Raw genomic sequence first — 17,459 nt, 5'->3', positions numbered from 1 at the left:
GCCAACTTAACAAGACCTTGTCTCTACAAAAAAATTAAAAATTAACAGCGTAGTGGCACATGTCTGTAGTCCCAGCTACTTGGGAGGCTGGGGTGGGAGGATTGCTTGAGGTGAAGGCTGCAATGAACTGTGATGGCACCACCATACTCCAGCTGGGCAACAGAGCAAGACCCTGTCTCAAAAAAGAAAAAAAAAGAAAGAAAAATGTATCAGCCAGGAGTTGTCTATTTGTGGGTGATTTTTAACTCCTCAGAGGAATGGGTGCCAGTGGAGTGTGGAGGAACATTGAGGACTGAGCCCTGGGGCTGCCAGTGTTTGGAAACAGAGAAGATCAAAGGTGCCTACAAAGGGGACAGAAAATGAATGACCAGGTAAGGAAGAAAGAAATGATTTTAAAGTCTTGGAAATCATTGGAAATCATAATTCAAAATCTAGGTCAGGCCAGGTGCAGTGGCTCACACCTGTAATCCCAGCACTTTGGGAGCCTGAGTCAGGTGGACCACCTGAGGTCAGGAGTTCTAGACCAGCCTGGCCAACATGGTGAAACCCTGTCTCTACTAAAAATACAAAAATTAGCTGGGCATGGTGCCAGGTACTGGTAGTCCCAGCTACTGAGGAGGCTGAGGCAGGAGAATCGCTTGAACCTGGGAGGCGGAGGTTGCAGAGAGCCGAGATCGCACCACTGCATTCCAGTCTGGGCAACAAGAGTGAAATCCTGTCTAGAAAAAATAATAATAAAATAAAATAAAAAATAAAGAAGAATGTCTTTGGCTTTCTGAGGAAAGTCTCAGGGAAGACCCGTAGGTTCCCCAACCCTCATCTCACCCAATACCCGAGTCACCTTACAGATAGCACCCATGGACTCCTGGCTATGGCTCCCTGGTTGGGCAAACCATGTCCTCCCTTTGTTCCTTGGGAAATGTAGGAGGTGGTGTGTGGCTTCTTCAAGAGAACAGTAGGGACTCCAGCACTGAACCCAAGGAACGAGGCTGCGTGGTGGTCCCACCTGCTTCCCTGGGGACCCTTCTTGCAGGCTGTTCTCTCCAGCAGCCCAGGTCACCCTCACACCTTCGCAGGTAGACCCTGAGCCCCTGACCTCATTGCACACACCTGAGATCAGCCATGCACAGCGGCATTCTCCAGGCTGCAGTCATGGAGAACCACTTTTAATTCTCCCATCAAAGACCATGGCATTCACCCTCAAAGTGAACCCCAAGATAGCAGATGAGGAGTGGGGATGCTTAATAAGTTGCCTGATGCCTCCTGTCGCTGGATTTTCTCTGAGCCAACTATGCTGTTAGCTTTTGTCTTTGAGGTTCATTCACATGGCGAGAGAACTCTAGTCTAGGCACATTTTCCTTCTGTGTGGTCCCTATGGCCAGCATGCTCCCTGAGAACCACCATTGTTTCTCTTTCCATGAGGACACAGCCCTAATTTTTTTTTTTTATTGTTGTGTTTTTGAGACAGAGTCTCGTTGTGTGGCTCAGGCTGGTCTCAGGTGATCCCCGACCTCAGCCTCCCAAGTAGCTGGCACTACAAGTATAACACCACTCCTGGCTAATTTTCTGTAGTTTTTTTGTAGAGACAGGGGTTTTATCATGTTGCCCAGACTGGTCTTGAACTCCTGAGCTCAAGTGATCTGCCTGTCTCTGCCTCCCAAAGTGTTGGGATTACAGGCGTGAGCCACCGCGCTCGGCCTGTATTTCTGCACCAAGTCTTTGAGGGCAGGATCGATGTCCTCTATGGTTCTGTAAATCTGCTCTCCATATTGCAGCCAGAGGACTGACCCCTCTTTAAAGCTCCAAGGCCATGTGCTTTTTCTTAAAACCAGGACTCAAAACAGTGCCCTGCACACGGTTGAGCTCAATGGTGGTTTGAATGAAGGGAACCCTTTGAAAATGCTCTCTCTTTGCCTCCAGCCTCTACAAAGACAAGACCTTTGTGGCCACGACTTTGCCATGGACTTTCTTCTACCTAGCTAGCAGAGGAGGTCTGACTCTTGCAGCCAGCTTCCCTGTAGTTTCTGCTTTCTGTTGCAAGGGCAAAAGGAAGTCCTCTCCTTCACTCTCAGAAGGTTTGCTGAAAAATCAGCTCACAAAAAGCAAGTTAATGGGAGAAAAGGCATACACATTTATTGTTAACATGTGCACAGGAGCCTTCAGAATGAAGACCACCCCCAATGCAGAAGCTCGTATACCATCTTGGAGACCACCCCCAATGCAGAAGCTCGTATACCATCTTGGAGACCACCCCCAATGCAGAAGCTCGTATACCATCTTGGAGACCATCCCCAATGCAGAGGCTTGTATACCATCTTGAAGTTACAGAAGGAACGTGGGCTCAGAGCATGGTTAAAAATAGGTTATGGTGGTAAATCAGGTTATAGTGGCCAGATAGTTATGGGAGGGAGAGAAGAAAAGGTCTGGCTAGCAAAGGCGGTCTTGTTATGTAGATGAAAGCTCACAGGTAGCAGCCTCCAGAGAGAATAGATGGGAAATGTTTCTTTCCGACATTTAAAGATCTCAGTCTCTCAGTTCATCTTTCCTAGTTCTGGACAAGGGAAGGTCTGGCTGCATCACTGCAGACTTTTCTACAGATGGACATTTTCCCCAAAAAAGACAGCTTTGCGGCTGCTTCATTGAGCTGGCCCTCTGACAGCTATCTCAAAATATGTCAAAGAAATATATTTTGGAGTAGAAAATGTTTTGATTTCTTTCACTGTCATCCAGGTTTATATAATATTCAGTCATTTAGGCTGTTCCCTCCCCTCCCCGCAATTCAGACACAGACTCTGGACAAGGCCCACGGTGAGAGAGCTGGGCAGAACTTGGGCCATTTCCGCTGCTGTGGACACCATCCTGGGAAGGACTACATTTTAGTAACAGCACAGCGGAGTAAGGTGAGCAAGATGCTGGTGACAGACCCAGCACTTGTGTGGTCTCGGGGATTACTCAGTCTCTTCAAGCCTCAGTTTCCCTGTCGAATATTGAAGATAAGAACCATGACTCAAAGTTGATTGGGTGACATAGATGAACATTCAGTATGATGTTGCACATAGTAGGTGTAATGGGTTTGTTACCGGAAAGGGGCCCTGATCCAGACCCCAAGAGTGGATTCTTGGATTTCATGCAAGAAAGACTTGGGGGCAAGCCTATAAAGTGAAAGCTAGTTTGTAAGGAAAATAAAGAAGCAAAAGGCACAGCTACTCTGTAGGCAGGGCAGTGTCATGGGCTTCTCAGTGGAGAATGCTTACAGTTGTTTCTTGATCGATTATTGAAAAAGGAGTGAAGAAGTGAGGAAGTGAGGAAGCAGGCAGGGCTGAGAAGTCTCGAGCCCCACCTAAGATACCTGAGGCAGCTCCCGCACCTCCTGCCAGGCTAAGAGGCCCGGGCCCTGGGTACACGGTGTGGTGATGGCAGCCTGGGCTTGGGCCAGCTCCAGCATCTGCCTCCCCTCCCCAGCCTTCCTCCCTGGGGAGTCCTAACTTCACTGCAGCCTTCTATCCTTCCTGCCCTCCTGATGAAGTCAGGAGGAGCACGATGGGCAGCAAATCCCCTCTGCAGGGATTCTGAATTTTCTCCTGAAGGCAATGGTATGCTGGTGAAGAACACTAAGCAGGAGGTGGTATTAGCAGATTCGCCTCTATAAAAATCATCAGAGGCTGGCGAGGAGGACAGATGACCATGGCAGGCCAGGGGAGGGCTGGGTCAGGGGTCCAGGGGAGGCCTGGGGAGACAGCAAGCTCGATGGAGATGAGGAGAAGCTGGAGGGATTTGAGCCATTTGCAGAGGTGAGCATGGATGGGAGGCTGAGACTGGAGGTGTGGGCAGGGGAGTGGGGTTCCACACACCAAGCCCCCTGTGTGCTCTTGAATAAACAAGGGCCTGGCACCCTGTGGGCACTGAGTGCACGCTTGTCCCCAGCGCCTCCTGCTGGCCCTCCCTGGAGGCACCGGCACTCCTGTCCATGCCTGGGGTCTGGAAAAGCTGCAGTCATCAAGGCCCCATCAGCCCATCCATCAGGATGTGCCTGGACTTTCCTTTCCATTTGGAAATCCTGCAGATGTGTCGCTGATCGGCCACACAAGAGCTGTGACTCCCTAACTCCATGTAACGTGTAATGATAGCAGCACAAGCCTGAAATTACCGAGGACAAGGAGCTGCGGAGTAATTATAGGATGCTTTGTTACTTGGAGGATTTTTTTCTTTTTGAAGCTGATTCCATTAAAAGCACCAGTTGGGTGGCTGGGTGGGGAGAGCAGGTGGCCAAGGGATGAGAGAGACTGATGGGTGAGTTCAGCTTCCTCGGGGCTCCAAGACAGGAGAAGTGGCCCAGGATGAGGGAGGGAGATCTGTGTGGCCCCCTCAGTCCCATGTTTGAATGGCCCTCTAACCCCTCTTAGCAAATAGCATCACTACAGCCTCCCAGGGTTGGGGAGGGGGTTGGAGGTGGGGCAGGAGTTGGTAGGAGAAGGGGGAGGGGAACGGCATTCCTGGGCAGCTCTGGGATCACCATGATATAGTGTAATGCAATGGCAACCATACTCCACCCAACACCACACCACGACTCAGCTCCTAATCCGTGCATGACCCTACACCACAACTCAGCTCCTAATCCATGCATGATCCTACACCACGACTCAGCTCCTAATCCATGCATGACTTTACACCACAACTCAGCTCCTAATCCATGCATGACCCTACACCACGACTCAGCTCCTAATCCATGCATGATCATACACCACAACTCAGCTCCTAATCCATGCATGACCCTACACCACGACTCAGCTCCTAATCCATGCATGATCTTACACCACAACTCAGCTCCTAATCCGTGCATGACCCTACACCACAACTCAGCTCCTAATCCATGCATGATCTTACACCACGACTCAGCTCCTAATCCATGCATGACCCTACACCACGACTCAGCTCCTAATCCATGCATGATCATACACCACAACTCAGCTCCTAATCCATGCATGACTTTACACCATGACTCAGTTCCTAATCCATGCATGATCTTACACCACAACTCAGTTCCTAATCCATGCATGACTTTACACCACAACTCAGCTCCTAATCCATGCATGATCATACACCACAACTCAGTTCCTAATCCGTGCACGATCCTACACCATCCTACAAGACACACAACACGACACCACAATACAGCTCCTACCCCATACACAACACTGCACTCCTGTTATACCTTGCCCCAGTGCGGTAAAACCAGATATCTACACCGAGGTTTGCAGCAGGAGAAAGGAAGCCTTTTTTTCCCAGGTGCCAAGCAAGGAGGACCAGGCAGCTCACACTTAAGTCCCAGCCTCCCAGAGGGCTTACAGGTAAGACTTTTTAAAGGCAGGGAGGCAGAGGTTATAGGTAAAGTCATAAATCAGTACAAGGAAGCTATCCATTGCACTGAACTAAAAAGTGGGGACATCTCCAGGCAGGGGAGCCTACAGCCCACAGGTGGATTTAAGGATTTTCTGATTTGCAATTGGTTAGGGAGACAAAGTTTTGCCTAAAAATTTCAGACCAGCCAGGCGCAATGGCTCACGCCTGTAATCCCAGCACTGTGTGAAGCCGAGGCGGGAGGATCACCTGAGGTCAGGAGTTAGATACCAGCCTGGCCAACATGGTGAAATCCCCCTCTCTATTAAAAATACAAAAAAATTAGCTGGGTGTGGTGGGGCACGCCTGTAATCCCAGATACTTGGGAGGCTGAGGCAGGAGAATCGCTGGAACCTGAGAGGCAGAGGTTGCAGTGAGCCAAGATTGTGCCGCTGCACTCCAGCCTGGGAGACAGCCTGAGACTCCATTTCAAAAATAAAAATAAAATAAAAATTTCAGATCAACAGAAAAGAATGTTAGCTCCAGCTCATGGCCCCTCGGGAAGGAATTTAGAACAAAGAACAGGGATCAGAGCCGAGTCCTCTTCTTCCCTTATCTGAGGTCTGTGTGCTAGTGAGTCTGCTTGGTGGGAGTCTGGGTTTCTGTAAAACAACTCAGGGACATATGTTAAGATGTTATCTTTAGTCTCTATAGGGAACCATAAACATTTTTTGACTCTAACTTTTTTGGCCATTGTTTTAAGCCACTATTATCTTCTTGTTTATTAAATTGTTTATTTTTTAAGGTTAGCTAGGTACCTGGAATTTTAAGTTGTTTGTTTATTTTTCAGGGCCAGCTAGATACCTGAAATTTTTCTTGAAGGAATGTAAGTTTTTTTTGTTTTTTTTTGTTTTTTTTTTTTGAGACAGAGTCTTGCTCTGTCTCCCAGGCTGGAATGCAATGGTGCAATCTCCGCTCAATGCAACCTCTGCCTCCTGGGTTCAAGCAATTCTCCTGCCTCAGCCTCCTGAGTAGCTGGGATTACAGGTGCCTGCCACCACACCCGGTGAATTTTTTGTATTTAGGAGAGACGAGGTTTCACCATGTTGGTCAGGCTGCTCTTGAACTCCTGACCTCAGGTGATCCACTTGCCTTGGCCTCCCAAAGTGCTGGGATTACAGGTGTGAGCCACCACGCCAGGCCTAAGATTTTAAAAAATGTCCATGCTTGGGTGTGGGGAGGGTGTACCCAGCAGGCCCTTAATGGGGGGTTCCTGCTCCATCTCACTACAACATACCTCCTACACCACACTCCGCAGTCCGCCGCAACTCGGCTCCTACACCATGCACAACGCTATGCGTGACACATAACACACATGAGGCCACACATAACAACACCCCAACTGTGACTCGCCTCCTGTGTTGAACTCCACCCACGCCCCCACCCTCTTCCCCACCCCATCACATGCTTCCCACGGACCCCTTGGTTCTGGCCTTGCAAAGTCCCCCAGGCTGGACATCAGAAGGGGCCCTTAGGAGCAGAGTGGGGGATGGAGGGTGCTTGCTGTGACCACCAGCCCCGGGTGGATCTGTAATCCTGAGGACGTCAAGCTGGAGAGGGCTGTCCTGAGTGCAGCCTTCCTGCGCCAGCATCCGCGCTCTCCCTGGTCACGCTCTACCTGTGCTCAGCTATTGTTTGTGGCATTGTCGTTCTATGCAGAGCTCCCTGGTCCTTGCAGTTGCTCTGCTGGTGACAGCTCCCCCAGGGCTGCTGCAGGGCTCAGCAGTGCCCCTTGCCTGTTTGCACAGACACCAAGGGGCCCTCTGCATCTCCCACCTCAAGGTTTTGCACAGTAGGTAGCCAGTAAAGGCTTCCTGGACGGAGTATTGGGCCGCAGTGGGACTTGGCTGTAAGATGCAGGAAATCCACTGAGAGGGGACTGTGTGGTGTCCCCTCATTCTCTGGTGAGTTCCAGGCTGAGAGTGATTACCCAGAGGCTGTCCCCATGCCTCAGATTGCTGTGCAGGGGCCACCTCAGTTCTGTCCTCCTTTCACAGGTCCTCGTGCTGACTTTGAAATGAAAAGTTGTCTGCTCCCTCGCCTCTCTTCAACTTCTGTGCACCATTGTTAATTTGCACTTCCTATGGCTGGGCGTGGTGGCTCACACCTGTAATCCCAGCACTTTGGGAGCTGAGGTGGGTGGATTACCTGTTGTCAGGAGTTCGAGACCGGCCTGGCCAACATGACGAAACCCCATCTCTACTAAAAATACAAAAAATTAGCCAGGCTTCATGGCAGGTGCCTGTAATCCCAGCTACTCAGGAGGTTGAGGCAGGAGAATCGCTTGAACCCGGGAGGCAGAGGTTGCAGCGAGGTGAGATCGTACCACTGCACTCCAGCCTGGGCGACAAGAGGGAAACTCTGTCTCAATAATAATAATAATAATAATAATGTGCACTTCCTTAACATAATGCTCCTGAAGCATTTCATTTAGCTGCAGCCATGAGTGTCTGTGTGGATCCTTTCCCCTCAATGGGACTCTGCGGTGGTCTCACCACCATGGGACCTCACCGTGCCAGCCAGGGCTCTGTGCTCAGGACCTGTGCCTTGTGAATGTCCCTGGACAGTCATTAATTGGAGCCACTTTTGAAAATGCTCTCCCTTGTGCCCACTGTGGTGTGAATTACACAGCAGTGATCCCTTCAAGCAGCTGTGTAATGCTTAGGCCGTGTCCATTCGGCCCACTCATGGTATCAGGCAGACCCACACTTAGCAGAGCCCAAAAAGTCAGGCACATTCCTCCCCCCGGTCCCTTCCTGGTGCTGCGGAGAAGTGAGAGGGAATGTTCTTGACTTAGACTGCCCTGTCAGGAGAGGAAGAGAGAGCTGGGGTCCAAGAAAAGTTTCTCCCAACGTTATTGGTAGCAGGTTGTGTGGGCCAGGTTTGCTAGGGCGATGGAGAGTCACACACCAGAATGGGGTGAGAATGTTTGGCTGGATTTGGGGTATCATAAAAGCAGTTATTTGAATGGCTCAATTGCTTATTTGATTGAAGTGTAAGATCTCCATTTCTAGGTTTCCAGAAGGAAGCCCAGCATTAATGGCATCAATGTGGCAGTTCAAATGGGTTCCCTGTCCACACAGCCATGGTCTTTCTTTCTATGGTGGAAGGTGGGTGTTTGGAAGTCTGGAGTCAAAGGCACCTAGAGGATGATCTCCCAAGATGTTGTCTGCTGTTCAGGATCAGAAGAAATCACTTATCAAAGGGGAGGGGAGGAAACCAACACTATGCTTTTTAATTGTTTTTCCCTCAGAACGATAGAGTTTTTCACTCTGTACTTTTCATGAAAGCCCTCTTCACCCCAGCCCATCCCTGCTCTTCCACAACCCCAGAAATGACCATTGTTAACAGTTGGTATATATACTTCTCCTTTTATCTAGATGCATAGTTAGATGCATAGGGATATATATGTACACACATAATTTTAAAAATCACATAAGCAGGTCCATGCTATACACAGACGTTCCCCAGCTTACAGTGTTTTTATTTGATGATGGTATAAAAGTGATACCCATTTCATAGAAACCGTACTTGGAACACCCATTCTGCTTTCACTTTCATTACGCTGTTCAACAAATTCCATGAGATATTCAACATTTTAGTATAAAATAGGCTTTGTACGAGATGATTTTGCCCCACCATAGGCTAATGTGAGTGTTCTGAGCATGTTTAAGGTAGACTAGGCTGAGATGTTCAGTAGGTTAGGCGGACTAAATGTATTTTCAACTTACAATATTTTCAACTTTCAGCATGTTTATTGGGACACAACCCCCTGTTAGTCAAGGAGCACCTGGATTGTTCTATTGACTGGTTTGTTTCACTTGACAGTGTGACCCAGGGATCTTTCCATGTCACTATATATGTGTGTGTACTTCACCACTACATAGTATTTTATATTGTGGATGGCTTATAATTTATGTTACCACTTCCTTATCAATTATTTCCAAATTTTTTTTTTGAGATGGAGTCCCGCTCTGTTGCCCAGGCTGGAGTGCAGTGGCATGATCTCAGCTCACTGCAACCTCCACCTCCTGGGTTCAAGCGATTCTCCTGCCTCAGCCTCCTGAGTAGCTTGGATTACAGTCACCTGACACCACATCTGGCTAATTTTTTGTATTTTTAGTAGAGATGGAGTTTTGCCACGTTGGCCAGGCTGGCCTCGAACTCCTGATCTCAAGTGATCTGCCTACCTTAGCCTCCCAAAGTGTTGGGATTACAGGCATGAGCCACCACACCAGTCCTCCGATTTTTTTGGTATTACGAATGATCCTACAGTGTCTGGCAATGCATTTTCCTGCAAGTAATAAACAATCCAGTTATAATCTTTCAACATAATTCTTCCCTCCATCCTTGGATCTTCCTTCCTTCCCGCCTCCCTTCCATCCTTCCTTCTCGTCAGGGTAACAGGACATCTGCAAGTAGACAGTCCAGGGCTGGGGCTGCCGCCAACAGACGTTAGGAAGGAAGCAGCCTCTTTCTGTTCTGCCCTCCTAGGGTGTGGCTTGGTCCTCCTGGTCACAAGACAGCTGCCACATCTTGTGCCACATCTTGGCTGTGCCTGCATTCCAGTCAGGAAGGAAGATGCCCAAAGGTAAGAGTCAAGCCAACCACTTTCTTCTTTTGTGACATTGCATTTGTATGGGTGGGGGTAGGGGGGTGGGGAGGATGGAGGAAAAGCCCCCTTTGCGGGGACTGTTTCTACTGAAATGGCCAGACCATGCACATGGCCACCCGAGACTTAAAGGAAGCTGGGTGTAGATAGGTATCATTTTATAGGCTCAGCTGTAGAGGAAGACAAGGAAGATCATGGCTGGAATGGTAGATGAACCAGCCCTGAAGTACAACTGTCACAGGACATGTGTGAATAGGGGTGTTGGAGAGATTCCTAGAGCTGAATTTGTTGTCAACTCCAAGCTGCTTGTCACGGTACTCAAGGCCTGAGACCTGGAGTCTTACATTCGTCTGTTTCCTACAAGTCCCTCTGACTCAGCCCAGTGTCTTCACTTCTGACCTCTCAGTTGCACCCATGCCTGGACCACACTCTCCTAGCAGGTCCATGCTGCTTCTGTGCAGCTCTGCCCTCTGAGGTTCATTCTGTCTTCCATTTTCCCTGGAGCATGTGCTGGCCAGCGTGGCTGGGCAAGTTTTTTCCAAACTTAGAGGCTGCCTGCTTTCACTCTGCTTCTCCCTCCTCTCCCCTTCCTATCTTTCATAGAATGATTCCCAAGGGTCTGTTTGGCTGAGGAACTAAGGAGGAAAAGAAATCAACAAAGAAGAGAGAACCAAGGCCACAGGCTAGATTCAGAGCTAGTGCCTCCCACTTGGAGATGCAGGGATCTGTTCTCAATCAAGTCCTCATGGATTTGTGCCCCCATTCTGGAGAACAGGGGCTTCAGGTAGAAAATGAAAAGGGAATTTCACTGGGAGACCCTGTGGTCCCTCAGCGTCACTTTTCCAACGAGGGTTACTGTTGGAGCTCCTGGGAGCAGTAGGCAGAGTGGGAAGTGGGAGAGGAAGCCACTACAGAGCCCCGTGGGGTGACAAATGGGGGCTGTAAGCAGCCGAGGCCTTGGCACAAACATCAGACCCTTGGTGGCAGTTGGCAGGGAGCTGGAGCAGGGGAGGCAGAGAATGGCCTGTCATGGTGTCTCGGAAAACATGCCCACATGCCCAGGTGAGCTATCCTCAGGGGCAGGGTAAGCCGCCAGTTGATGCTGAGGCCCTGGAATAGCAGATGAGAGGGAGCCAGAAAAATCCCGTTTTATGGCTGTTATGTTCGTCTTCAGCTATTTGAGCTGCTATAGCAAAATGCCACAGACTGGGTAGCTTATAAGCCACAGACCTTTATTGCTCACAGTTCTGGGGGCTGGGAAGTCCAAGATCAAGGCACCGGCAGCCTGGGCATCTGGTGAGGGCCCATTTCCTGGTTTGTACACGGTCATCTTCTCCCCATATCCTCACATGGCAGAAGGGGTGAGCCAGCTCTCTGGGGCCCCTTTTCTGAGGACACTAATCTTATTCTTGAGGGCTCTACTTTCATGACCTAATCTTCTCCAAAAGGCCCCATCTCCTAATGCTATCATCTTGGGGGTTAGAATTTCAACATATGAGTTTTGGAGGACACAGCAATTGAGACAATAGAGATGTTGGTTCTGTCTTTTTTTTTAATGGGACAACTTGGATCACGTATGCAGATGTCATCTGCAGCTCTAGACGGGAGGTCCCTGGAGGTCCAGCTCTCACTGTCCTAGCTGCTTCCTTGTCATGGAAGTTGCTTTCTTTGTGACTTCAGCTACATTTTGCAGCAAGATAATTTTGGAGAGTATACCAGGAAGCAGCGGTTCTCAAAGCTGGATATTCTCTGGGTGATTTGTTTCAACAGTCTGAGAGTATCTTTTGATTAGATATGGCTTCAACTTTTTCCGGGCTAAAATGACCGTATCCCTGCTCTCTGGAGTGGAATTTTGGAGCTTCTGTCTTACATGAGTTGCCAAATTATTTTCTATGGAGAGTTGGCTTTTTTTTTTTTTTTTTTTTTTTTTTTGTATTCCTGTTAAATTTTCTTGAGATAACTATAGGCTTACATGCAGTTTCAAGAAATAATATGAAGAGTATACCCTTTAACCAGTTCCCCCAGTGGTAACATCTTGCAAAACAATGGTACAGGATCATACCCAGGATATTGACATTGACAAAGTCAAGGAAGATACAGAACGGTTCTGTTACCACAGGGATTCCTATGTTGGCTTTTCATAACCACTGTCCAGGTGCTTCTCCCCCTCTTTAACTACCAGCAACCACTAATCCGTTCTTCATTTCTGTGATGTCATTTCACCAGTGTCATATAAATGGAATCATGCCATATATTACCTTTTGGGATTGGCTTTTTTCAGTCTGCATAATTCCCTCTAGATCCATTAAATGGCTGAGCACGTCAGTAGTTCACTCAATTGCATTGGTGAGTAAGAGTGATCTCTTTCAAGTTAACATCGGATCCCATTGCTCCACGGCTTCTGTCTCTCCAATAGCCCATGGAATGATAGCCAAGCTCCTTGCAAGGGGACTTTGACCCCTGTCTGGCTCTCCAGCCTCAATGCCATCCGTTCGCTGCTGGCTTGCTTTGTTCCAGTCACCTGGGTTTCTTGCCAGTATACAGATTCTCAGTGTTTTTCTGCTTATCCTTCCTCCCCCTAACCTAGTCTTTGACTTTACAGTTTCCTCTCCCTGGAATACAAATAAGAGCAAACATTGACAGGGTCCTCATTGCATGCCAGGCATTGCTCTCACTTATTCAGGCCACCTATTTCATCCTCCAGCACCCCTATGAGGCAGATGCCATTATTATGCTGCTATAGATATGGCAGAGAGGTTCCGTCACTTGCTCAGGGTCACACATAGGTTACACAGCAGAGCAGGATTTGGTTCCAAGTAGTCTAGCCCTGCAGCTGTGCTCTGCAGTCCCAGGGTGTACAGGGGCCTCAGCTTCTGCCCCCATCCCTGCACCCCCAGCCCTTTCCTGTCATTCAAGCATCTCCACAGAAAGCTTTCTCTAACCATCAGCCCTAGGCAAGTATGATCTCTCTTGCTGTCATATTTTATTTACTTTCCTCTGTTTTTGTATATTTATTACATATTTGTTGGTCCATATGTATATTATGTGGTATTGGTTTTTTGTTTAAACAGACTTTTTAAACTTTAAGCGAAGGACAACATACTGTATGTATCACTGTGCCACTTGGTTCTTGGCTCAACACTGTTCTTGGAATTTGTGTATGTTGAAGAGGTGGCTCTTATTTGTTTGTTTTATTTAGAGTCTTAGGGTCTTGCTCTGTCCCCCAGGCTAGAGTGCAGCGGTGCTATCATAGCTCACTGCAGCTTTGATTTCTTGGACTCAAGCGATCCTCTTGTCTTAGCTACAGGCATGCGCCACCATTCTCGGCTTTTATTTTTATTTTCTTTTGTAGGGACAGGGTCTCGCTATGTTGCCCAGGTTGATCTTGAATTCCCAGCCTCAAGCTACCCTCCCACCTCAGCCTTCCAAAGCATGTACAGGCATTAGCCACCACATCTGGCCTACAATGAACAATCTTGTTTCCAGTTTTTTACTATTATAAACAGCAGTGCAGTGAACAATCTTAGATATGTTTCTTTTCTTTTCTTTTTTTTTTTTTTAAAGAAATTGGCGTTAAAAAGTACCTACCTTTCTTTATTTTTTTTGAGACAGAGTCTGTCTGTGTCACCCAGGCTGGAGTGCAGTGGCACGATCTCTGCTTACTGCAACCTCTGCCTCCTGGGTTCAGGCAATTCTTGTGCTTCAGACTCCTGAGTAGCTAGGACTATAGGCGCCTGCCACCACACCTGGCTAATTTTGGTATTTTTAGTAGAAATGGAGTTTCTGTATGTTGGCCAGGCTGGTCTCAAACTCCTGGCCTCAAGTGATTCGCCTGCTTTGGCCTCCCAAGGTGCTGGGATTACAGGCATGAACCACTGTACCTGGCCTGAAAGGTATCCTTAAATTATGGAAATTATATAAAAAATATAAGTAAGAGAATATCCAACTTTACTAAGTAGTGCCAAGTTTCTATCCAAGGAATATCTTACCAGTTTATTCTTCCATCCGAAGTTTAAGACTTTCTTTTTCTCCACATTAAATAATCAGATTTTTGTTTTGAAAAGATTAGTTGCAAAGTATGCCTACATCTCAATTTCAGCCCAGTGAGCCCTATTTTACACTTCTGACCTCCAAAATTGTATCATCATAAATTTTTGTTGTCGTTAAGCTGCTAAATTGAGGGTAATTTGTTACAGCAGCAATAAGAAGCTAATACAAGCCTGTATTCATCCATTCTCATGTGGAGGAATGAGGGGGAATGCAGGAAGGGTCCAGGCAAATGAAGAGTTAAGAGCCGGGCCAGGCAAGTTTCTTCCGCTGAAAACTTGCAGTGGAGAACTGTCCCTGCAGCACGATATCGCCCTTTGATGTTTTCCATTATATCGGCATTGTGCGGACAAGAATAGAATTATCTGCTTGTCAAGTGTTGTCAATCAAATATCAAATTGTGTGGGAAGCCAAACAGCTATTCTTTGTAGAAAATTATTATTTATTTTTTATTTAACAGAACTCGAGGCTGAGAGGGTGCCCCACGCTGGCCTTCTGTGGCGCTGGTGTTTTCCGTGCTTTGGCTCAGCCCAGGCTGTTTGTTATGCAAGTGCTGTATTGCAAATGTGGAACAAATGAAGCCGAGATATCAAATTAATACTGTGATCTGTTTTTCTGTTTTGTTGCCATAACAATCTGTGGCTCTTGAAGCAAAGAGAAAATTAGAATTGTATTAAAGGTGTTTACACCATGTACGCCCCATCCTGCATGATTATTTATTGCTATAGGAAGTGTATTTCACATTTGTTTAAGGAGAGTGAACTGCTTTTTCCCTCATGACTTTTCTAATAATCCTTCCAACCTGGCCTTGCTTTTGACCTTGGCTTTATCTCATCGTTCTGAGCAGGACAGAAGAAGGAGGTTCAATCAGATGCCTTTTGACTTCATGACTCCTATTAATATATACCCCTTCCCTTCTCCCCAATCCTTGGAGCTCTTTAAAGTCAAGAGTCTTGGCTAGAAACAAAACAGGACTTGGCATAAGTTTTCCTTTTTCCTTTGTCCCCTTCCTGACCGCTAAACCTGATTTGGAGGCCTGTCATCCTTTGGGAGAGATGAAAAAAGCTGAGGTGTAAAAGAAAGGATAGTTAGAATATGAGAAAGGATCATTGGAGTAAAAGAAAGGATAATTGGAGTAATTGGAGCCCCAGAAGAAGTGCAGTGGAAATTCATATGGCCAAAGGAGAATGCCGGTCCTCTACAATCTCCCTCACCTAACTCTGCTGCCAATGTCAAGTACTTAACTGCTCAGAGGCTTCTCTGACTGAGGCCTTTTCTGCCCCAAGCATCCCAGTCCGAGCCACAAGGTGGCTGCAGTGATGGGACTGATGTGGTGTGAGCCCCGTGACTAAGCAGATCCATTTCCTCAGGTGGGACAGTCCGCTCAGGACTGTCCAGTGCTCTAAGGTCTTTGAAAGCAGGTGTCGCTCCTGCTCCTTTTGTCAGTCTGCGATTGCTAGAACAATTCTAGGCACACATGAGAAGCTGAAGAAGTACTTCATCTACTGATTGCTCGGGCTGTTATGATGACATACCTAAAGAACATCCTCTTAGTGAGGGAAGATAGGCTTAAAAAGGCACAACCTTGAGTGAATATGGCCAATTTTTGAGTGTCTATGGCTCCAGAGAGAATAGAATGAAGGCTAGGCATGGTGGCTCATACCTGTTATCCCAGCACTCTGGGAGGCCAAGGTGGGCAGATCACTTGAGTCCAGGAGTTCGAGACCAGCTGGGCCAACATGGCGAAATCCCATCTCTACTAAAAGTACAAAAAGTTAGTCAGGCGTGGTGGTATGCACCTGTAGTCCCAGCTACTCGGGAGGCTGAGGCAGGAGTCTTGCTTGAACCTGGGAGGTGGAGGTTGCAGTGAGCCAAGGTTATGCCACTGCACTCTAGCCTGGGCAACAGAGCAAGACTCTTATGCCAAAAAAAAAAAAAAAAAAAGGAATATTTTGAATCCTTCTTAGAAGAGCCTTCAGGGGATTTGTTTCTATTTTCTTTTTCTTCATCAGGAAAGAACATGGGCAGAGGGGGAGGTGTGGGGACCTGTGACCCTCTATGCAAAGAGATCAGAGCCATAGAGGCCCTAGGTGATAACAGATTCCACAATGTCTTGCTGTTGTACTTTACTGCCCAGGGGACCTGGGCCCAGGTCTAAAGCCCAGAGCCAGGTAAAGGCCCTTTTGTATATGAGCCTCTTTGTCAGCAGGAGAAACTCAAACCTGGGATTGTCCCTGGTCATTCCAGTGCTACTGGAAGAAAGAGCCTACGGGGACTAAGAAAAATTCAACCTTTCTCTCAACACCAAATTAATTTACTTTCTCAAATTCTTGTACACAGGCGCGTGCACACACACACACACACTCTCTCTTAAGAAAGGATAAAGAGTACAAAAATGAGTTTGCAGGTCCAGGTTAGTGGGTGAGCGGTCACAGTGTTACCAAAGGGGGTAGCTGCGTGTGAGTATGGCAACTTCCATCCCGAGAGAGAAGCATGAAATGGTTCTCTGGAACCAAATGGTTCTCAGGACGCTGGAGGGAGGATGCTGGGGAAAGGATGGGTGGGGCCGGAGGATATAAGACAGTTGGGCAAGGTTGGCTCTGAGCATATCAGGAAAAAGGCAAATGATGTCTTTCAGGTCTCCCACTTCTCACTGCAGAGAATATCCTCATCGTGAAGGAAGATAGGCTTTAAAAGTCATTTTCTAGAAAGTTCTGAGCATATCGGGGAAAGGCAAATCATATACCTTTGCTGCCACATGTGCTCTGCACACTTTCTTTCTAGAAAATGCCCTTCCGAACCTTCTAGAAAATGGGCAGTAACTTCCTGGTCACTGGCACAGAAAGGGGCGGTAACTTCCAGGTCATTGCCATGGCATTTGTAAACTGTCATGGTGCTGGTTGGAGTGTCTTATGCTAATGAGCAATGAGGGCAGCTAGGGATGCTTTTCTGTGATCTGCTGGTTCCTGCCAAAGTGCAGAACCCCACTTTTCTGTGCAGAGGCACAGTCCTAGGGCAGTGGTGCCTGCCTCTGGAACTAAGGACATGGTAGCAAAAGACAAACACGAGGCAAGCTTCGGTCTTCTCCAAACACTGATGTTTTGCTTTTATGAATAACCTGATGACATGTTCCATCTTAATCACTTTCACTGGTGGACATTTTGAGAAGGGTGAGTAACTTTAGTTAATTTCTTTTTCTCAGTGGATCTAAATTGGTTATAAAGTGGCGCATGTCCTACATCAGTGCAGTCATCCGTTCTGACTCCAAAGTTTACATTATAGTGTGTTTATTTCCACGCCAGTCCTTTCCTGAGGCATAGAGATGTAAAGTAACCCGTCTAAGTTCACACCGAGAGTAAGTTCACACCAACCAGAGTGATGGCAGAGCATTTTGCCATTCTGC

Source organism: Chlorocebus sabaeus, chromosome 9 (assembly GCF_047675955.1).
Source record: "Chlorocebus sabaeus isolate Y175 chromosome 9, mChlSab1.0.hap1, whole genome shotgun sequence".
Classification (NCBI taxonomy): Eukaryota; Metazoa; Chordata; class Mammalia; order Primates; family Cercopithecidae; genus Chlorocebus; species Chlorocebus sabaeus.
Note: the sequence above shows the minus strand (reverse complement) of the source record.